The 24406-nt window shown below is 44.4% G+C and overlaps 1 pseudogene; it reads right to left on the bottom strand.

The window, feature by feature from the left end:
- Window positions 1–1108: 1108 nt before the first annotated feature.
- On the bottom strand, window positions 1109–24305 carry LOC121877281 (annotated as a pseudogene).
- Window positions 24306–24406: the final 101 nt, after the last annotated feature.

Below are 24406 nucleotides of genomic sequence, written 5' to 3'. Positions count from 1 at the left end.
AGACATGGTACATCGGGACATAGTAAGTAGACATAGGCATTAGACATAAGCATAGATATCAGACATGCTATAATAATATATAGTAATACAGACATGTGAATAAATGGTACAATGAATGGTAACAGAGTCTTGCCGTCAGGCGTGTTCACATATCTTGGTATTTACATATCTATACACCTCCCTCCCCCTTTACGCTCGTAGTGCAATCTTGAGCGGCTACGGACTCTTTTTCCATGAGTCGGGGGGAGCGGCGAGGGACAATGGGAGGATCAACTGACGACCTTCGTTCCTGGTCTGGGCAAGGGGGCACAGGGGACGGGGAGGAAGGTTCGTCACTAGAGGATGGCACTGGGCGGAGATGGCGTCTGTTTCGCCACCACACACGACCATTGGGGAGGCGGACTTGGTACGAACGGGACTCGCCACGGCCCATGACGACCCCGACCTTGTCCCAGCGGTGTGACGTCGGGTCCTGGATTCGTACTTGCTGGCCGACAGTCAACCTGGGAAGGGGGCGGGCGTGGGCGTCATAGTGGCTTGTCACTTGGGCCATCCGGGCAGCCTCACGGCGGTCGCACTCGTCCGCCTTGATCTGCCATTCATCTAAGAAGGACTGGGGGTGGGCAGGCACAGAAGTACGAAGGGGGCGGCCATACAACACCTGGGCAGGAGAGCGTCCGGCAGGGGTAGGGGTGTTACGGAGTTCCAGTAGGCCCCTGTCGAACTCCTCGCAGTCCAGGTTCCCCGTCGGTGCTGTCTTGAGGATGAGGTATTTTGCGGACTTTACCGCTGCCTTGGCGTGGCCATTCGCCTGCGGGTAATGAGGTGAGGTGACGATGTGGTGGATAAAGTAACCGAAGTGAAGGAACAGCAATAAAAATAAGAATGATAGCAGGAAGGATTGTTCAAATTACTTCAATTGTTTGGTTTTCAAGGAGGAAACGATTAACAAAAGCGTTGGGGAATATAGCGGCTATCATATAACCAACAAAAGTAGTAATTAAAATTAGTACAACCATAGTATGGTCATGAAAGAAAATAAGTTGCTCTATAAGGGGTGACGCGGTGTCTTGGAATCCTAGGTGACCTCATGTTGCCATTACTAAAAGGAAATAATTTTCCCTAACAGGAGCTTAAATCCTGCACATCTATCTGTCATTTTAGTAGTTAGTGATTATAGGGATTTCTATATAACTGTGGTCAGCTGGGGGATAAGCATGCTGTCATTCAATTGAAGTAGGTAAAAATAAAGAAAATATAATAATGAATCTAAGAACGGCTACAAGAGAAATTATTGATCCAATAGAAGATAGAACATTTCATGCGGTGAATGCATCAGGATAGTCAGAATATCGTCGTAGTATTCCATTTAATCCTAAGAAATGTTGTGGGAAGAAAGTGATATTTACTCCTGTAAATATAGTTAAAAAGTGAATTTTTAATCATTTAGGATTTATAGATAGCCCGGTAAATAGGGGAAATCAGTGGGCGATTCCTGCAAAGATGCCAAAAACTGCGCCTATAGACAGGACACAATGAAAGTGAGCAACAACATAATATGTATCGTGAAGAATAATATCAATAGATGAGTTAGCAAGAACTACTCCTGTAAGACCACCAACTGTAAAGAGAAAAATAAAACTCAGAGCTCAAAGAAGAGATGGGCTGTAATTGATTTGGGTACCTTGAAGGGTGCTGTCTTGAGGATGCGGTATTTTGCGGACTTTACCGCTGCCTCGGCGTGGCCATTCGCCTGAGGGTAATGAGGTGAGGTGACGATGTGGTGGACGCCCCAGCGTTCGGCGAAGCTCTTGAACTCGTGGCTATTGAACGGGGGCCCACCGTCGGTTCGGAGGCGGAGAGACACTCCGACTTCCCGGAAGAAGCAACAGAACATCCGGATGACCCTGAAAGAGGTGGTGTCCCGATCACAGGGAACCACCACGGGCCATCCAGAGAGCCTGTCGGCGACCACCAGGAAAGACTTTCCGGCCACATGAAAGAAGTCGGCGGACACGGACTCAAAGGGCCGCTTCGGGAGGTCATTGCACAGGTACCGCTCTTGTTGCTGGCTGGGATGGAGTTGCTGGCAAGGTTCACAGGCCTCCACCGTGCTCTTAATATCGGCGTCAATACCAGGCCAGAAGACGGTCTGACGGGCTCTGCGCCTGGTGGCTTCAACGCCGCGGTGGCTGTCATGGAGGCGGGATAAGGTGCGCCGGCGGAGGGCAGCGGGAACGACGATCCTGGGGCCATACAACACCAGCTCTCCGTCCGCATAGAGGCTATCCCTTAGCTTCCAGAAGGGGAGGGCGGAGGCGTGAATGTCGTAGCGGTTGGTGGGGAATCCAGCGGAGACGTAGTCGAGGAGTTGGACGTATGCCGGGTCTTGAGCGGCGGCGATGCGAAGCTCCTGGAGAGTCCTATCGTCTTCGATGGAGGGCGTCGTCGTCGTCTTGTCAGCAAGAGAAGTGGCTGTGTGTGTCACTAAAGACCGAACGTGAGCCGCGGCCGTGGTACAGTCGACTTCATCTTCAGGTGTGGGGCGACTAACAGGGGCTCGGGAGAGGGCGTCTGGTATGCACAGAAGCTTACCGGCGCGCCACACAGCCGTAAAGACGTAGGGGGCGGTCTTCTCTTTGAGACGTTGGAGGCGAGGATTTTCGATGGCGTCCAACGTGTAGTGATTGAGGATGGGTATGAGCGGGCGATGGTCCGTCATGAGGGTGAAATGCCCAAGGCCGAACAGGTAAAGGCGGCACTTGGCCATAGCCCAGGCGACTGCCAGCATCTCTAGTTCGATGGTGGCGTATCTGGTCTCCGTGTCGGTCAAAAACCTGGAGCCACACTGAACTAAGCGCAGTCTACCCTGGCCGTGATCTTGAAGGAGGGCATATCCGAGGCCGTATAGACGGGAGGCGTCGGTCTGGAGGACCACTGGTAAGGACGGGTCGAAGGGTGCCAAGACTGGTGGTGACAGCAACGCCTTCTTAACATTCCTGAACGCTAGGTCGTGGTCAGGAGTCCAGAGGAAAGAGCGCTTGGGGCTCATGAGGGGGCGTAGAGGTTGGGCTGATGTGGCGATTTCAGGGGAGAAGTCGGCCAGCTGATTTACCAGGCCCATAAACGAGCGAAGGTCGGTCAGGTTCGCTGGAGTAGGGAAGTCCCTGATGGCCTTGACCTTCTCCTCATCAGCTGAGATCCCCTCTGGCGAGATGTTGTAGCCGCAGTAGTTAACTTGGGAGGCGGCGACCACAAATTTATCTTTGTTCAGGGTGATACCATGGGCACGACATCTTGTGAGCATCAGATGAACTCGGTTCAAGTGGGCCGGGAGATCATCGTCGAAGAGCAGGATGTCATCTACGACCTTCGCGCAGTTGGTGACACCCTGCAGAGCCATATCCCCACGGAGGCAGTACGCATCCCCCGTTGCTGCGAAGCCCATGGGTCTGCGGCAGTGTTGGAAGCGGCCGTGGGGCGTGATGAATGTAGTGAGGTGGCGATCTTCTTCTGCCAGGTCCTACTTGCCAGTACCCATGTAGTGCATCCGCCATGGTAAAGAACTTTGCAGACGGGGTGACGCTGCGGACTGCTTGAATGGGCGTAGGCGATGGATGGGCGGGACGGGAGACCTGCGAGTTTAGATGGGTGAGGTCCACTGTGATGCGAACATCTACAGGCTTGGGTGCCAAGACCATAGGGTGGCACCACTCGGAGGGCTCCTCAACGGCGCGTCTGATGATCCCCTGCTGCACCAGAGAATCGAGCTCCGCCTTCACCTTGTCTCGTAGGGTAAAGGGGATAGGTCTGGGTGTGTGGGTGGCGAAGGGCGTCGCGCCAGGCTTGAGGTGGATTCTCATCGGGGGCCTGTCATCTTCTTGAGCGGCGTCTTCTGGAGGTCGGACTTGGAGACAAGGACGTCGCTGAACTGACGAAGAAAAAACTCCCGGGCGGCAGCAGGTGTGGTCATGGCTGAAACGGTATCTCTGCACACCTGTTGAGGTGTGTCACGGCGAGGATGGGCTTTGGGAACTCGGATGAGACGATGGCCAAGTCCTGACAATGGCCACATGACAAGAGAGGGGTTTGGATGCCCTCATGGACGTGGACTGTGGCAAGGCAAGACTTGGGACCGAGCTGTAATGTTGCTTTGAAGCAACCCAAAGCTGAAGACATCGGGGACCCGTCCGCTGTGAGCACGTCTTTCATGGCTGTGGGTGACAGGTTACTCCTGGGAATGTTGAGGACGTCCAGGTGTGTTGGTCCAATCACCGTGATGTCCGCGCCCGTGTCAGGTATCATCAGGAGGTTGGAAGAGTTGGCACCGTAGGACAGACGAACATTGACGGGCTTGGGGGACCTGTCACTCGAGGCATCATCCACGCGTCGGCATCCTTTGTTGTTCTTGGGAGACGGTGGTGTGGACGTTCTGTCGGGCTGTGAAGAGACGTTTTGACCTGGAGATGGAGGCTTCTTGGTGGACCTGCAACACTTGGCGAAGTGTCCTTGCTTGTTGCAAGCGTTGCATGAGACCTTGTTGGCAGGACATCGAGTTGTGCGGGCCCAATGGCCTTGAAACCCGCAGTTTCGACATTTACTATGAGCCGCAGGGCACTTTCCTGGACCGTGCTGGCGCTGACAGTTTCTGCAGGATTCGGGAGAAGAAACTGGTGACTGTGACGGGGGCTGTGGAGAGGACGCCGTCTGCATCTGGCGTTGATTCCTCTTGTAGGTGGAGACGGCGTGAACTTGAGACGGCGATGAGTGTATAGCTGAGGCAGCCTCTCTTGTGGCCTCATACGACCTGCAACAGGTGACGAAGTCGGTGAGGGAAGAGGCGGCGTCGAGGGTGAGGGAGTTTCTGAAGCAGGTCCTCGTCACGTACACCCATCAGCAAGATCATCTTGAGCTGGATCTCAGCACAGGTTACAGGATCGCCTGTACATAGGTCCACCTCGGCTGCTAGGTCCTTAAGTCGTGCGTAGAAGTCTGAGAATGATTCCCCAGAAGCTTGTTTGCAGGATAGCAGTTCCCTACGACGCAAAGCTTCATTGCGGAGGCCTCGGAAATGACTCTGCAAGGCGTTTAAAACCTCTGTCACTGACATGGGGGAGTCAGGGGGAATGGCTAGCGTGTGCTCTAGGAGGCGTTGAACATCGAGGGAAATGCACGATCTTAATTGGATGAGTTGTTTATGAGGGGGCATTCGGTTGAGGTCAGACATAACAGCAAAGTCTTCGAAACGACGTCGCCATTGACGGTATACTTGATATGTTGCATCAGATTGAAGAGGTGAGGGGCTGGAAACTGAAGACTTGCTGTGCAGGGGTGTACTCGAGACGGCAGGTAATGGAGGAGGCACGGAGAGGTCAACGAGAGTTGAGACTGGAGCAGGTGGTTGAGAAGGCACTGAGGCATACCCAAGAGGGATAGGTGACGTGTGAGGAGGCGATGTCTGAAGGGTAGATGAAGAGGCTGAAGCTGGTGAATTGGTTGTGGCAGCTGGTGAAGTCGTCCTCGTTGCCAGCAATTCAAATAGTTCCAGGAATTTGCGGTTATCAGCTTGTTGTTGTTGTTGGAGTTGAAGACGGTAAGCTGATTCCTCTGACTGTCTTGACAATTCCTCTTGACGTCATTTTTCCTCCTCTAATTGTCGTCTTTGGGCTTCCTTCTCTTGGGAAACTTGTAGAAAGTGAATTAAATAAGGTATATCCTGGCTCCCATCCTTTGAATTTGGCGCGCCCGGCGTGTGGGGCGTGAGGGGGGGTGGGAGGGTCTGTGAGGCTTCGTCTTCCTCATAATCCTCATTTAAATTCCCCAGCAAATCGTCGTGGTCAGACATCTCGTGTTTGGTATGGTTGCAATGGAAAAGGCAAGGAGAATAAGGTGAAGTGCTACGTTTTCATCAATGTACTTGCCTAAGTGCAGGAACTGGCGGGCAAGTAAAAGAGTTTTGACTTTAATATTTGTGAGGTTGAGTGGAGAAGGCTGGCAGCGGTGGTACTGGGCTGTATTCCTCCGCATGCCCAGGTGAGATGGTGAGGAGACCAGTGGCTTGCGGGCCGGCGTAGACGGAGGATGAATGCCTGAAGTGCTCTCTTGAAAACTGGGCTAAAAGGGTTTCTGCTACCTGTAGGGCCCCAGAAACATAGCAAAACAGACATAAAAGGCACTGCACTTCACTTAGGGCACTTTACAAGGTCACAAAGCACTCTAAATCCAGGGGCACTGTAGAATCCATCTTCTGGGAGGGGAACAGAAGAACCAGCTCTTGAAACTTGTAAACTGTCGTGTTGGAGCTACTCAAACTGCGCCATGTGGTGGGATGTAATCCTAGACAAGGTTCTTCAAACTCCAGAGCACGAGCAGTAAATATATTCCATGAGTACAAGACTTGGCAGGATAACCAACAGGTACAAACAGGAGCAAGCAAAAGGAACTCCTTGTCATAGCCAGGCCTGAGCCGATCTGAGGGAATTTAGCTAACTCGGCAGGGAGAGTTGCTAGACATTACTAGGACAATAAATGAGATCTTCTAGTTACTTGACAAGCGCGGTACAGACATGGTACATCGGGACATAGAAAGTAGACATAGGCATTAGACATAAGCATAGATATCAGACATGATATAATAATATATAGTAATACAGACATGTGAATAAATGGTACAATGAATGGTAACACAGTCTTGGCGTCAGGCGTGTTCACATATCTTGGTATTTACATGTCTATACATACATAACCAAAGAAATTACAGAAAGTGATATATGTATATATATATATATATATATATATATATATATATATATATATATATATATATATATATATATATATATATATATATATATATATATATATATATATTGTTACGACCGTGTCGTATTTTTTTTTTTATATATAACATGCTTCCATGTTGCTCCATATTATTCCTGTAATGATGTGTTATATTTACTATTATATAATCTAGTCACCTTACCCTGTGCTGTTAAGGTTTTAACTGTTATTATTTGTTCAAGCCCATCTTATTTCTTCATTTAGTATTGTAACAAGCATTCTTTGTTCTCTAACGACCATCTGCATCGTTAAACGACCCACAGGGGTCGCACTGGCGGGAAAAGGCCATATATATAGTAGTCCACCAACTGACCAGGTCAGTCCAGTCCTCCTTGTCATTCAGTTCACGTTCTTTTGAGTGACACTTGTCACCTGTTACTTATACTTCATTTTATTTCTGTGATTGTTCCTGTCACCACCAATGTGGTATATCTATGTGAGTACCTATTTATGTCTCTTATGTGTCCATCAGTGCTTTGCTTAGTTACATTTAAGTAATTCAGTGTTGTTTCACGTTAGTTAATTTCAGTGTTAGTTTTTATATGTTTATGCAGTGTTAACGTAATCCAATGCTTTATTTTTATTCTTTTGATGTTTCGATGTTTAGTATCATTTGTGTCTTAAAAGTTTCGATAGTGAATCAATTTGTTGTGACAGCCTACGAGGCTCTTTATTGTGTTAATATTTAATTTAATTAAATTCTTAAAGGTTTACTTTATTTATTTTTATTCCCTTTTAATTTACTTCACTTTTTTTGTTTGGTTACGCCTAGAACCTGGATATTAAAGTAAATTAAGAGACGGCGTAACAGTTTTGGCGACCTTGCCAGGATTCACTAACGACCTTTTGACACTTGTGATATTTTTTTTTCTAAGCATGCTGATGGATTTGTTTTGAGGCATGGTAGGACTAACAATGGTAATTTTGTGCGTAATAATTTTGTACATGACAGGAGGAGCTGGACTCGTTCGCCACCTAATGGGGCGTCCTAATTTTCTAATTTACTTGTAGTTTCTGTGGAAAGCCGGGTCATAAGGCGGATTTTTGTTGGACAAGGCTGCAGCCAAATAAGGTGAAGCACGAGAGGTTGCAGTTTCGGTTCTCGCCTCACGAGACTTTGATCTTTTCCAGGAGAGTTTTGCGAAGGACCCAGACGTTGGTACCTTTCGTCCCTTTTTGTCACAAGGCACGGTAGAAGTTGATGGTGTCGAAACACCAGTCACTATTTTGAGAGACTCGGGTTGTCTCCAAACTCTCATCAAAGAGGGTGTTGTTGCGGCGAGGAAGACTGACAAAACGTCGTTTTGGGCTCCCTTTGGGGTCAAGGTGCAGCTCCTTTGGTTTTTCAGGGATAGCTAAACGTAGCCTGTGTGCACGAGCTGCCTGTTTTAGTACGTGTCAAGTCTCCTTGTTGCTAGAGAGTGGACCTCATACTCAGTAACGATTTGCTGCAACAGCTTGAAGATGATATGCCCGGTGTTTTCCCTTTGTGTGCTGTGACTCGTTTTATGTCAATGACTAATGATCATAATGTAACTCCTGATGTAGATGATTCACTTTCCTTAGAAGGACTTTTTGCTAACCCAATTGCTTCCCAAGACATTTCTTCCGCAGTTAATGCTGTGACCGGGAGAGTTGCTTTAATAGCTGCGCAAGAGCAAGACGATTCATTACGGCTCTTGTTTGACCAGGTATTCTGCCAATGATTCAGGCCCTACCACGAGATATTTCAGTCAAGACGGTGTTTTGTGCCGCCGCTGGCTCCCACCGACTATGTCAGAGGAAGACGCGGACTGGGCGTCTGTCACTCAAATAGTTATCCCACACACTTACAGACAACATGTTCTAGCTCTGGCCCATGACGGTCGCTTTTCTGGACATCAAGGTGTCCGAAAGACGTTCAACAGGCTGGCCAGAAAGTTCTATTGGCCAGGTATGAGGAGAGATGTCACTAAATATTGTAAGTACTGTCATTTTTGTCAAGAGGTAGGCAAAGCCAATCAGGCTATTCCACCTTTTCCACTTGTAAGAGTACCTCACGTACCTGAGCCCTTTACAACAGTACATTGTGACATTGTAGGCCCTCTGCCTAAAACTTCTAATGGGTTTGAATATTTATTTACAGTCATTGATACCTCCACTAGGTACTTGCATGCTGTACCTCTTAGGAAAGTTACTGCTAGGGCCCTAATATCATCCATTTTGTTTCTCATACTTCTACTGTTCGCTCATCAAGTAAGAAGTCCTTTGCACATAGTTAGAGATAGATTGTTAGGTAGTAGTGAAGAGAGCATTGGTGTGTTAAGTTTAGGAGATGTTAGAGAGAAGCTTCTAAGTTGTTGGAGCCTTGCCGCAAACCAGTTACAGCAGTCGCAGTCCAAGACCAAGACATGGTACGACAAGCGTGCCAGACACAGAGAGTTCCAGATAGGAGATAAAGTACTCATTCTCTTGCCGAGACATGGACAGCCGCTCCATGCGAAGTTCAGTGGGCCATATAGAGTGGTGAAGAAGGTAAGCTCCACGAATTATATTATCTCTACCCCTGACAGGCGCCGACTACAGCGCTTATGTCACGTCAACACCATCAAGCTGTACCACACACGCCCAGCACCCCCATTTGTTGCTGATGATCCAGTTCCAGTGTGTGCCGTTGACAATTTCTTGGTAGATGGTGAGAAAAAGGGGCAAGTTCACTCGCCCTGTCCTCAGTCAGGGTTTGGCAGTCCAACTCCGTGGAGTTGCAGGAGAAGCTACACCGTCTACCGGGACACCAGAGAGCTGACGTGCTGGCCGCCATCCAACAACATCCTCTTGTCTTCCAAGACAGGTCTGGCTGTACCACTGCCGTGGTGCATGATATTGTTGTTGGTTCAGCTAAGCCTATCAAGCAGGCTCCCTACCAGCGAGTGGTGCTCACCAGTCACTCTAGTACCGAAGAAGGATGGCACTCTTCGATTCTGCATCGACTTCCGCAAGGTCAACGCCGTCACCAGCAAGGACAGCTTCCCTCTACCAAGAGTCGACGACTGCATCGAAGCAATCGGGAACGCCAAGTTCCTCTCTAAGATTGATTGCCTTCGAGGGTTTTGGCAAGTACCATTGACCCATCTTGTTAAAGACATCTCCAGTTTTGTGACATTAGGTAAAACCTATAAATTTAATGTTGTGCTTTTCGGGCTTTGCAATGCCCCTGCTACCTTTCAAAGGCTGATGTCACAAGTCACGGCCAATTGGCCTGGTTGTGAAGTATATATAGATGATGTAATTTTTTCTGACACTTGGTCAGACTATTTATGTCAGCTAGACGCTCTCTTCACTGAGTTAGAAAATGTAGGACTTGTTATAAACTTTGCTATGTCAGAATTTGTTTGTGCTCAACTTTTGTATCTGGGACATGTAATCGGTTTGGAAACTTGCTCCTCCCACAGCAAGATGTGACACTATTTCTCAGATGCCTGTTCCATGTAACAAACGACAAGTCTGCAGATTGAGTTGTGTGGGTTATTACCGGAGATATATTTGTAATTTTGCCGAGTTGGCACTACCCCTTACTGATTTGTTGAAGAAGGGTATTATATTTTTGTTGGACTCAAGGTGTCAGGATTCTTTTCAAAACTTGAAAAATGTATTATGCTCATATTCTATTTTAAGAGCCTAATTTTTCTAAGCCTTGCAAGCTAGCCTGTGAGGCTAGTGCTCTGTTATCTAGATCCACAGAATGAACACTTGTGTCATATCAAAATTTGTTCAAGCAAAATTTTATTTTATGGGGGGAAAGTGTTACGACCGTGTCGTATTTTTCTAATTTTTTTTTATATATTTAACATGCTTCCATGCTGCTCCATATTATTGCTGTAATGATGTGTTATATTTACTATTATATAATCTAGTCACCTTACTCTCTGCTGTTAAGGTTTTAACTGTTATTATTTGTTCAAGCCCATCTAATTTCTTCATTTAGTATTGTAACAAGCATTCTTTGTTCTCTAACGACCATCTGCATCGTTAAACGACCCACAGGCTGGTAGCACTGGGGGGAAAAGACCATATATATAGTAGTCCACCAACTGACGGAGGGCAGTCCAGTCCTCCTTGTCATTCAGTTCACGTTCTTTTGAGTGACACTTTTCACCTGTTACTTATACTTCATTTTATTTCTGTGATTGTTCCTGTCACCACCAATGTGGTATATTTATGTGAGTACCTATTTATGTCTCTTATGTGTCCATCAGTGCTTGCTTAGTTACATTTAAGTAATTCAGTGTTGTTTCACGTTAGTTAATTTCAGTGTTAGTTTTTATATGTTTATGCTGTGTTAATGTAATCCAATGTTTTTTTTATTCTTTTGATGTTTCGATGTTGTAGTATCATTTGTGTCTTAAAAGTTTCGATAGTGAATCAATTTGTTGTGACAGCCTACGAGGCTCTATAATTTAATTAAATTCTTAAAGGTTTACTTTATTTATTTTTATTCCCTTTTAAATTACTTCACTCACTTTTTGTTTGGTTATGCCTAGAACTTGGTTATTAAAGTAAATTAAGAGACGGCGTAACAATATATATATATATATAGTTTGTAAGGAGAGGGACTGCTGAAGTGTGGTTGTAGGGCGAGGGACTGTCGACGTGTGGTTGTAAGAATGACTGCTGACGTGTGATTGTAAGGAGAGGGACTGCCATCACCCCAATATTCAGCTTAATTTGCAAAAGTTAAATTTTTGACATGGCCGATGCGGATATTGCAGTCGCCATAGATACTCAGATATTTGGCAAAATTAAATCTTCCTCCACCACTCACTGCCTTGTCAGCTTTCTCGACTACATATACTGCCATCTGTAATAACGAAAGACATTTGTGGCTGTCGTCTTCATTGACTTCAAGGCATTTGACCTCGTCGACAACATTTAATCATCAACAAAGCTATTGATCTCAGGTTGCGGAGAAGTCTTAAACCATGGCTTAGAGACTTCCTTAGTGACCTATGCCAAGCTGTATGCTTCTGAGGGGCTGTCCCCACCTTTCAGCCACTCACCTGTGGCGTCCCCCAAGGAACCAAGATGAGACTGCTCTGCTTCCTGATGCTTATCAATGATGCACCAAGAGAAACCCCTGCTGGCTGTAAATATGTCGACGACTCCCCCATTGAGATCAGTGTGAAAAATTCGGCTCCTGAATAGAGCCCTCCAGAATATATTGAGCAGTCTCAAAAATTGGGGCACCAACAACCATGTCACCTTCAACAAGACCATGGTTATGCACATCAACCTCTATGACCTTGTCTCACCTCCCTCCATTACTTTAGGCCCCAACACACTCCAGGTTGTGAACTCCACCAGGCTCCTCGGAGTCACTATAGATAAAGTAAATTGGAAAACACACATCAGTACAATTATTAAATCCTCCAGTTTTCGTCTCCACCTCCTTCGCCGTCTCAACCCTTGGAGTTCCTACGTCCGGGCTCCTCGGTGCTTACTCAATTTTCATACTTCCAAAGCTCAAACTCAAGAGGGCATGCAAGATGATTTTCTCCCCATCCTATTCCATATATCAAGAAGCGCTTAACACATTTACCCTCTCGGCTCTCTCTGATCACCATCATGACCTCATCTGCAAATATAAGGAAGCTTCTGTACCATCCTCGATACCAGCTCCTGCTTCCACCCGAGATCCCTCGTCCGCGAATCGCTGTTTAACACCACAACCGCATCCAGTGAGTAGTGACCGCGAGAGAAACAGCCCAGTCCCAATTGTTACGACCCTAGGGTAGATAGTTTCATAAACACAAATCACTTAAGTCTTTCAAATATATCAGTATTTATTATTATATTCTAATCTCAAGTTCTCCCACCAAAGGTCAAGTTAACAGGTCAAAACCTAAACAAGTCAATAAAAATATGAACATTTATTAACTTATTCCAACCACCACATATGTACATAAAATGAAATAAATAACAATAATAATACGACAAGAAGTTTATAAGTGGCCAAGCAAGGACTGAAGGTCCAACAAGATCACAGAAAATCAATATCAAGCAAAACAAATCTCAATAGTCAAATGCCAACTCCCAAAACACCAGAGAGAGGGTATACTGCTTAACTTAAGACAGCTGTGCCTAGACTGGCTAGAGTGTACCAGTAGGTCACCGACGTCACCTCTCTACCGCCAAATACTGACGCATCATATCTTGATTGGCCAAAACTTAAACTTTACATAAATTACCCTACTGACATTAATTCTTCTTATCTAACCTATATACAAACCTAATACAATCAAACATAATACAATAAATACACAATGTAGGAAACAAATTTAATACTTAAATGATGACTCAGTCAGTGTGGGCGAGCAAGGAACGAAACTGGTCGAACCAACCACACACCATCCGAACCAAAGTATTTCATACCCAGAACAAAAGGAGAAAACTTTTATACATCACAGGACAGGGTGTCTGCCAAAAGATTGTTTTTCCCCTTAATATGTTTCACTTTTATATTGAAGGGCTGCAGTGCTTAAGCCCATCTAAGTAAGCTTTGATTCTCATTTCTCATCCTCTGTAAAATTGTAAAGGATTATGATCCGTGTACACCTCTACTGTATATGGTGAACCCTCAACATACACTGCAAACTTTTCTAAAGCAAACAAAAGCCCCAAAGCCTCTTTTCTATGGAGGCACAACCACGCTGATGCGGTTTTAGTTTCACAGTGTGGAAGCAGCCTTGGTGTAGTATACCCTTTTCAAACAATAACATCACATCACCCACACCACCGGCATCAACTTGGATCACAAAAGGCTTGTCAAAATCTGGCACTTTTAACACTGGACTTGAGGTTAACAGGTGTTTAAGGGTTTCAAATGCAACCTAACATGCTTTTGTCCACAAATACCTTCTTTTTGGGCTGACTAAGTCTGTCAAAGGAGCCGACAGTTGTTCAAAGTTCATACAAAACTTCGGTAGAATCCTGCCATACCGAGGAACCTAATTTTGAACTGCTTAGTTGGTATGGAAAATAGTCCATTATTAGATCTATTCAACATGAGCTATATAGAGGGTAGATTACCAACAGAATGGAAGAAAGCGATAGTTATTCCTGTCCCTAAGGCAACTGGTGGATACAGGCCAGTGTCTTTAACATCTTGTTTTTCCAAGATGATGGAGAGAGTATTATTAAATAGGCTTGTATATATTGTGGGGGAAAATCTATCTTGTAATTTATTTGGTTTTTTGGAAAGGAAATGTACTTCAGACTGTGTTATAAAATGTTTATCAAATGATGCAGACAGATGTAGAGTTTTTGTGGATTTACAAGGAGCATTTGATAAAGCTCACAGTGAAGTAGTTATGAATAAGCTGGCTGCTCTAGGGGTATCAGGAAAGTTGTTACACTGGATAGGTGACTACTTGCATGGAAGGAGAATCTGTGTATGGTATCAGGGATGTTTGTCTGAGGAAAGAGCACTTGAACTAGGCACTCCCCAAGGGGGAGTATTGAGTCCAATGTTATTTAATGTGTTATTTAATATTGGAAGATTAGCATACTTAATATTGGAAGAACAAATACTGTCAATGTATACATCCTTAACAACATCAACCTAGAGAAGTCGACTTGTGAAAGAGACTTAGGGGTACTTGTAAGCCCGGACCTACGGCCGAGAAAACAGTGCGTTAATGTTCGAAATAAGGCAAACAGAGTATTGGGTTTTATATCTAGAAGTGTAAGTAACAAGAGTACAGAGGTCTTATTGCAACTATATATTGCGCGAGTCAGGCCGCACCTCGATTATGCGGTTCAGTTCTGGTGCCCCTATTATAGAATGGATATAAATTCACTAGAGTCGGTGCAGCGAAGAATGACAAAAATGATTCCGGGACTTAGAAACCTTGCATTCCCTAGAAAGACGAAGAGTGCGGGGAGATATGATAGAAGTATTTAAGTGGGTGAAAGGAATCAATAAAGGGGATATAGATAAAGTTCTTATAATATCCGAGCAGGATAGGACTCGGAGCAACGGATTCAAGTTGGATAAGTTTAGGTTTAGGAGGGAGATAGGAAGAAACTGGTTCACAAATAGGGTGGTGGACGAGTGGAACAAGCTTAGCAACTTTGTAGTAAGTGCGGGAACTCTGGAAATTTTCAAAAGGAGGCTAGATAGATTCATGGATGATAGAGAGTGGTAGTAACTTTCGACAGGAGCTGCCATGCACAGGCCAACCGGCCTATTGCAGACTCCTTATTTTCTTATGTTCTTATTTTCTTAATGAACAAGATAGCCTCACACAAATATCCTAAAGGAGTTGTAACCATCATTTATGCAGATGACATCTTATTTCAAGGAAACTCTGTAAAAAAATTGCAGATTGCATTAAATAATTTTAGTGTTCTTTCTCAAAAGATGGGCTTAGTTATCAATGAAGAAAAAACCAAGTGTGAATGTAAAGGAAGAGGAACTGAATCCGTTTTTCTAAATGGAAAAATTGTTGAGAAAGTGTCAAAGTATAAATATTTAGGAATGTATATTGGCTTTACTTGTGAAAGTAAAGAGGCAGAAATATATCATGATCCTCACTCAATGTAGAGCAAGATTACAGCCCTTGAAGGCTCTAGCATGTTGTGGTAAAGGAGCTGGGGTACCCATACTGAGAATGATGTATATTTCTACCATCAGATCACTTATAGACTATGCAGCACCTGTCCTCTCTTGTACTGGTGAAGGAAGGTTACGGAAGCTTGAGATCATGCAAAATGAAGCAATGAGAATAATTTTAGGGTGTCAAAAGAATGCAATGATTGAGATAATGAAAATGGAACTAGGGTTACAGAGCATTTCACTGAAGGTCAATGAAATTAATACAGTTGCATTAGTTCGATTAATGAGAAAGAACAGTGGGGGTAAATTCGTACAAGATATAAATGATGGTTTAAAAGATAAAAGGATCTTCTGCAGGCAAGGCAAGAGAGGATACATGAATGGATTAGTAAATATTATTAAAAAATGTAATCTGGCAGACTGGTGTACAGCTGTTCAGAAGAACTGTAAGAATCCACCCTGGGAAGAACGAGAAGTAGAGTTAGACATAGTGCCTCTCACAATGAAGAAATCATTACATGAACCAGGACAGTTAAGGGCTTTATATGAGAATAAAATTAGTAATTTGCCTAAAATAAACACATTGCATGTATATTGTGACGGTTCAGTTATGTCAAGTGGCAGGGCAGGGTGTGGGATCCTTATAAGACCGTACACAGAACAAGGAAATGATGACATCAAAATTGGACTTCGGTTAAGCAGTTTTATATCAACACAAGCTGAGTAATATGCAATGTTAGTAGGATTGGAAAATGTTGTAAATATGTATAAAGATGCATATTTTTTGTTGATAGTAGGGCAGCGTTGGATTCTTTGAACAGTGGGAGTCCAGTCTTTGAACATATTTTTGGTTCATGTAGAAAATTAGTAAATACAATAAGGAAAAATGGCCAAAATGTTCAATTTGTATGGGTCCCTTCACATGTAGGCATTGGTCTTAATGAAGCAGTAGATATAATAGCAAAAAGATCCACGGAAAAGCCCGAGATCGACATAATATGTACTAAAACCTTGAAACAATTAAGGAGCAAACTACGGAAAATACAATCAATAGAAGACAATTTCAAAAGGAATGAAATATACGAGAAAAGTGAAATAATGAAACATTACCATCATGTTCTCATGAACACAAAATTTACATATGGGAAAAATAGGAGTTGGCGGAAAGATTCAGTGTATATGAGGTTAAGATTAGGATATAAATATTATTGGGAACTTGGAGCTGAGAGAAGTGAACAGGATAAAGAATGTAGAGTTTGTAGAACATCCAGATCCCATACCCTGCCACATTATATACTGGAATGCCCATTGCTTAATGTATATAGAAATGCCCATATAAGTAATGTCCCCATGCAAATAGAGTGGATGTTTAAAAATAGGAAAATATATGAAATATTAAAGAAATATAGAAATTTTGCATCTAGAATATAACTATGTACTATAACTGATTATATGAAATATTAGGGATTTATGCGAGTCCTGAGAGGGACATTTCTGGACTGGGGCGGGGATGACTTATGTCACTTCATCCCTTTGAGATGTATTAATGTTTTTTGTATCTCAATAAACGTATCAATCAATCAATATGCAGAGCTTTTCGATCTGCAGGAGGCGAGAGTCGCTGTAGAGCTTATATCTTTGCATTGATTGGACTCACCCTTCTTTGGCCCACTACATGGCCAAGGTAGGCGAGTGTTGCAAGGCCAAACTCACTTTTAGCCAGGTTGACAGTGAAGTTATACTCCTAAATGCGGGTGAAAAGGGCCAGAAGTCGCCCCGTGTTCCCCCCCCCTCCCAAGTAACTGCTGTCACTAGCAGGTTATCCAAGTAGGCACAGACACCAGGAAGCCCAGACTTCACCGCATTTATAACCCTCTGGAATGTCCCAGAAGCACTGTGAAGCCCAAAGGGGAGGACTTTGTACTGCCAAGGCCCATCAGGAGTGGCGAAGGCAGTAATTCTCTTGGATTCCTCCGTCAGCTTCACTTGATAGTACCCCTTCATCAGGTCGAGTTTCTTGATGAACTTTGCCTCCCCGATGCTGTCAAGGATGTCTTCTATATGCGGGAGAGGATAGGAGTCAGCCCTGGTAACATCATTTACCCGTCTGTAGTCTGTACACGTGCGGAAGGAGCTGTCGGGTTTTGGCACCAACACACATGGGGACACCTAGTCACTGTCGCTTGGTTCGAAGAGTTCGTGTCGAAGCAAATAGTCCACTTCCTCCCTCAGAATCTTCCTCTTGGCAGGGCTGGTCCTAACGGTTGCTTGCTTGATAGGGGTCGTCTCTGGTCGAAGGTTCACCTGGTGTTCTATTATAAGGGCGGGGATTTTCTTCTTCTCCCTTATATTCTTATTTCATACTACTCTCTTTGTCTTATTTCCTTCATTTGTTCTGTCTAATTATTTCATTTCATGGCTACTTCATAACCTCAGTCCTTTGGTAGCATGGCGAGGGTTAGGGCACATGGGTACTGTAATTTTGGTATTAAGTCATTGGACGAAAATAATGGTGAATACCGAGAGACAATGATACCCCTAATATACTCTAAGAAATGGTTTATTAATATGAAATTAAATTTGGGTAAAAGATGTCATTAACATACAACTACAAGGTTCAACTCCTTGGCCTTACTCATCTGCAATTCCAATTGGATACTCTTGCTTCTCACAACATTACTGGTGGTACATTACATTAACATACAGCTACAAGGATCAACTCCTTGGCTTTACTTATCTGCAATTCCAAGTGGATACTCTTGCTTTTACAACATTACTGGTGGTACATTTCATTAGACTACACCACATGACAAACTTACATATGGTACCTTCACTAGAACTGTTGGTAGTGCATATGGAGAATGCACTCACAACACATAACACGTGATTACTGATACTAACAAATTTTATGGGTTCACTACCCAACATGGGATAATTATATTCCGGTTAATTATCCCCAAACATATACTGTGGACCAATTAACTGTACGGAGTGTCCCAGGGTAGAACACTGGCTTCTCAACAAATGAAGATCGCTGAAAAATGGCAGATGAAATTCAACGTCGACAAATGTAAAGTACTCAGTATAGGAGATGTAAACAGGGAAACCAGATACCAGATGAACAACGATGCCATAGAGAAATCCGACTGCGAGAGAGATTTAGGAGTAATGATAAGTAGGAACCTTAAGCCAAGTAAACAATGTGTTTTTGCTCGTAACAAGGCTAATAAAGTACTTGGGTTCATACAAAGGAGTGTTAGTTACAAGACTAGCGAGGTCATCCTAAAACTGTATCTTGCTCTTGTGAGACCACACCTGGATTACGCAGTTCAGTTCTGGTCACCGTATTACAGAATGGACATAGAATCCTTGGAAAGAATTCAGAGGAGAATGACAAGACTAATCCCGGGCATTAGGAACCTTGAGTATAGAGACAGGTTAAAGCATCTTAATTTGCACTCCCTTGAGAGACGTAGAGCGAGGGGCGACCTGATAGAGGTGTATAAGTGGAAGGCAGGGCTAAACAAAGGGGACATTACAAAAGTACTCAAACTATCCAACGAGGAGCGAACTCGTAACAATGGTTTTAAATTAGACAAATTTAGATTTAGGCGTGAAATAAGTAAACACTGGTTTGGAAACAGAGTAGTGGATGAATGGAACAAGTTACCAAATATCATCATTAACTCGAATACGCTGAATTGCTTCAAACATAGGTTGGATGCTCATATGAGCAATAGGGGTTGGGTGTAAACGGGACTGCCCAGCATGGGCCAATAGGCCCACTGCAGTTTCCTCCATTCTTATGTTCTTATGTTCTTATGTTCTTATGGTCGGTTGTAGTCTGACACGTGACTAGAGTCTGGGGTCTAGTTCCCAAGATGCAGACTGGAGCAGTTTAATCCTGCCGAATCATCGACATCGTCCAATACAGCTAACTGTTAGGTAGCCACCGACCCCGTGCAGCCGGTGGGGTGTTCAAATAACCCACACACTGGATCTGGGATAATTTGGAGACGTCAAGGAAGGGCTGATGATGACTCAATCACAACAATCTTTCGCCTAGCAACGACAGACAACATTTACGTTATAGTCCTTCTTTCACTGGGTAAATGACAATTTTACTGTTACAACATGAACACTGATATTCACAAAATTGACTAAGTTAAACTGAATCACTACATCGGCGGGGAACACTCGCTCACATACCTGGGATAATTTGGAGACGTCAAGGAAGGGCTGTTTCTCGAATCGAATCGAAAAATGCTAGTGACAGGGGGGAAGAAGGTTCAGGGGAAGAATAAAGGGAGGATTGAAGTGAATTTTAGGAGGAGAGAACAGATGCAGTGGCTAAACACCGCTTGCGTGAGGGATTATAAGATGGAGGCAGCAGCAACTCGCCTGGACGCGGCCGGGAGGCGACAAGACACAGCCAGGCTAGCGTCAGGTCAAGCGTCAGGTGCGTGTTGGGTTGGGCAATGGATATTCAATGCTTGGTCGGCTTGATTGTGTGTTTTTGGTTTCTTGTGTGGAGGAAATGTCTTGGTCTTCTTAGCTTGATGTCGATTTTCTTCTCACTCTCCTCCTCTTCTTGCTCTCTTGAAGTGTCCATTCGTTTGTGTTTGGGTCTTGTTGTTCGTCTTCCTCGTGTATTAAGTTCTCATAGGTGTGGAAGAAGTCAGAGACGGTGAGGTTGACCACGTGGGCTTCAGCTCCACGGGCCACGTGGTGTTCTTGGTTCTGTGTGGTGGGCGTCTTCTCTTGAGTTTTCTTTTCTTGGTTTTTCTTTTCTGCTGGTTTTTTCTTTTCTTGGGAGCGTACAGCAAGGAGGGCCTCTTTGTAGCTCAGTTTCTTCTCAAGACGAGCCTTGGCTACCCTGCATTCCTCCTTCCATTTAGGGGCAGGTCCGGTCGGCGGAGGAGTGTGGGCCACCACAAGCAGCGCATTTTTTAACTTTGTTGGGGCAGACCGTGTAGCGGTGTCCAGGGTTGCTACACATGGAGCAGGTGTCCTCCTGCGCCTCACACTTGTTTACAGTGTGTCCATAGTGCTGGCATTTGTAACACCGTTTCGGTCTGCAGTAGGGCTTGACTGGCACAGTTACCCATGCCAGTTGAGCTTCCTTGGGTAAGGTGGAGTGGTGTCCGATGAGGGCAGTGGTGTCGGACAGCTTCTTCACAACTTGAAGTTGCTGCCCCTTGAGGAGCTCACTCAGCTCTGCTTTGTCCATGTGGGCAATTTCGGCGTGGGAGATTACACCCAGCTTCAAGTTGTCCCACATGTAGGCATTCATTTTAAAAGGAATGCCGTTGATGTCTGGGATCTCCGCGAGCTGTATGGGCATGCCCTTCTCGACGAAGGTGATCTTGATGTCACCATGGAGCTTTAGACGTTCCACCTTGGTGACCCCCACGATCCCATTAGTTTCAAAAAACTTCTGGAGAACTAGGAGGTTTAGTTTCTTGGGGCAGGTCGGCGTATCCGGACGTATCCGCGCCACGTAATCAAACTCGTAACCGTTCATGGTGAGAGAGGGTTTGGGCTGTTTCTCCTTCACGCGCAGGTTTATATACGGTATGAGTTGCCAGAGATGGCTACTCACGCAATGACAGAAATTACATTCAAATCAACTGCTACACATTCAAAGATGACCCTCAGTTGACACGGGTCTGGCGAATTTCTAAGGTTGTTTTACACAAACTAATTAGAGATTGAGCTTGCCAGGAAAAAGTGGAATATATACGTTGACAAATGTTAGTTCCCCAAATGGGCGGGACTTAAGGACAATGAGCCTTTGTGTAAATACGTTGAGATCTTGGAGAAAATGGCTGGCACCTAAAGAGAGGGAAAACGCGTTTCTTCCTAGGGATAACTCACCAGTTATCCACATGTTTTGCGGGCGTGGAGTATAATATGAATCATCAGGTTTCAAACAGACCAGCCGTCATTGTGACCATGACACTATGAGGTTACAGGCCAGCGGCACCTCCGCAAACAGGTGCTTGTATTCCTGTAACATCCTCCTGACATCTTCAACTTGTAGCTGTGAAAGATGTAAACCTTTAGAAGAGGGATCGGCTAAATTCTGGGAATTCCATAGCTTAACTGGAACCTCCACCAGGAAATCTTGCTATTGTTCCTGTGTCTCCATAACACACACAATCGCTTCCCTGGAGTAGTAGAACTTCAGTCTCTCCACATGCCAATCTTCCCCAGCAGGCACCGAGGGTGGTCTAAATCTCCTCCTCATCATGAAGCCAGAGGCCGAATAGTAACAAACGGGCAAGTCATCATCTTCCTTCTTGCTTACAACACCGTTACTCAACTAACAACTCTGGACCACTTTCCTGGTCAGAAATTAATCTTTTCCTATTAATGGGTACTTAATGGGTTCTACAGGGATTACTTTAGGGCAGTGGTTCTCAACGTGGGCCGTATGGCCCCTAGGGGGCCACGCCATACTCTTAGGGGGGGGAGGGAGCACATGGAACAAACGGAACATTAGTGGGCCACAGTAAGTTTCTGAGGGGTGCCACCCAACTTACCTGCCAGGCGTATAATCAATTTATCATCGTCACATCTCATTCTTACCTGCCAGTCGTATGATCAATTTGTCATCATCGTCACATCTCATTCTTTGTATCAAGTTCAGTAGCTTATATATTGAAAATTACTCTAGTGAAGTCTAGTAAGTAGACGAAATTTATGAAATCTCCCATGATGAAAAGATTGTCACCCCTTCTAAAACCTACTATAGAATTGAGTTTGTTACGTACTACAAACACTGTCTTTATAATTCTATAATTACCTACCAATTGGAATATTTTTTGTTTGTAGACCTTATGCTACTATGCATTTTACATGTTATGTCTTTATGGAAATTTGTTTGCTTGTACACAATTATGTCTATACAATTTATCTTTTTTGTTAGGTACGACAAACACTTCGTCTTTATACTGTAATTCTACATGATACAGCTTAGATTAATACACAGTGCAGATGGTCAAGTTCATTTTTTTCAAGGATGAGGGGGGCCCCTGAAGTATACGAGGTTCAGAAATGGGCCTTGGGCAAAAAAAAAAGTTGAGAAACGCTGCATTAGGGATTACATCAGTATTCAAAGTTGAATCAACACTAGATGAGAGAGTTGCCAAATACGTCACCAGTGATTTCAGGGGATTATCGCCGCTGGCGCCACTGGCTTCCGTCAAATACGACTCACTGTCAGTAACAAAATTGTATTGAGACACATAAAGGTCCCTAATACCAAAGTCATTTACATCACAAACTGCACCACTTTTGTCAGCTACATTAGGAATAGGGTCAACGCGAGTACTCTGCTCTTCTCTAAGCGATATAACTTCTGGTAACAACACAGGCTGGGAATAAACTAGGATACTGATCTTTAAGCAATTTAGTGTTATTGTCCACCGTAAGAGTCGTGGTCACTACAGGATCCGGGACAACATGAGTACCGGCAAGGTCATTAGCTAGCAAGAAGGTAACACTAGATTCAGGGAGAGAGTCTTGGACACCAACAGTCACCCACTGAGGGACCACGTCGCTCCTTAAGAACAATCTACATAAAGGAACAGTGATCACACCACCAACACCCTTCAATAACACATGCTCACCAGTAAAAGCACTTTCCACATAGGGAAAAGCACCTTTCACCACAATACTATAGTTTGCAGCAGTGTCTCGCAAAATCCGAGCAGGGTACCGAACATCAATGGGACTCCTCACTTGAGACAGTCCCATCAAACAAAGGGCTCAAGTAAATCTTCCTTTGAGTAAGAACTAACTGACTTAGGGTCTAACTTCTCCGGCTGCACGAATAGAAGAACAGTTTTCCTTTTTTTCTTGAGCTTATGGCAAGTTGCAATAACGTGACCTGTCCGTTTACAGTACAAACGGATCAAACCTCGTGATATTTTTGGTCCGAGCCACTACAGATATTTACCTTACTTGAGGCAGATGCCTTTGCATCTTAAAACTTAATCTGCTTCCCACCCATGTCCCTAGTTACAGGACTTTGAAACCTAACATTCTTAGGAGTCAACGCATAACGGTTTGCCAGAGCTGCTACTCTTTGCACTTCTGTAACCTCTCTTCCAAATATAACGGAATGTCTCGTGGGAGGACTTTCTTAAATTGCTCTAAAATGATTAACTCTTCATAGGAGCTTACCCCACTATTTTTCATCCACCTTCCAACATCTTACAAAGACGGTACATAAATTCAAGATATGACCGACTCTAGTTTCCTTTCATTCCTAAATTTCACTCTGTGGTGTTCCGGAATCAACTCATAAATCTTCAAAATAGCCTCTTTAACCTTCATAACTCACATTTTTTAGCCGATAAAGACAAAAAGACTGACCGAGCTGCACCTTCAAACACAGTCCGAATCATTGACATCCAGGATGTTTCAGGCCATTTGAATAATTTAGCTATCTTCTCCACCTAGCACCTCAAGGGTGTTTCGCTTCTCTTCCTCCATGGCTAACTCATGTGCTTTCATAGCTAACTCAAGTGCTCTCCTTTTCTCATGTAACCTTAACTCATTTTCTTTCATGGCCAACTCCTGTGCTCTTTTCTTCATATAACCTTAACTCACGTTGCATCTTCAACTTACGTAATTCTAAACTATTCCCAGTGTCAAATATACGAAACTGAAGGGCTTCTTCCGGAATAATTTCTTCCCGCACCAGCTATGCCTGCACAGCATTTTGTATTGCCGACTTACGCTGACCCCTTTGGACGTTAATTCCATAATGGCTAGCAAAGGTAATCCAGTCTGTTTTACGTAACTGATCGGAGCAAAGAGTCTCCAGTGAGGGATCATTAACGAATCTTTCCAGAGAAAACATGATGACTAACCAAATCATATGACAAGTCACTTGGTTACACAAAAAATCACAGTAGCAAAACAGAAAACTAGATTAATATCAGTCACTGTCATAACACATTA

This window comes from Homarus americanus, unplaced genomic scaffold (assembly GCF_018991925.1).
Source record: "Homarus americanus isolate GMGI-L3 unplaced genomic scaffold, GMGI_Hamer_2.0 scaffold367, whole genome shotgun sequence".
NCBI classification, from domain to species: domain Eukaryota; kingdom Metazoa; phylum Arthropoda; class Malacostraca; order Decapoda; family Nephropidae; genus Homarus; species Homarus americanus.
The sequence above is the reverse complement of the archived record's forward strand: the minus strand, read 5'-3'. Positions and strand labels throughout refer to the sequence as shown.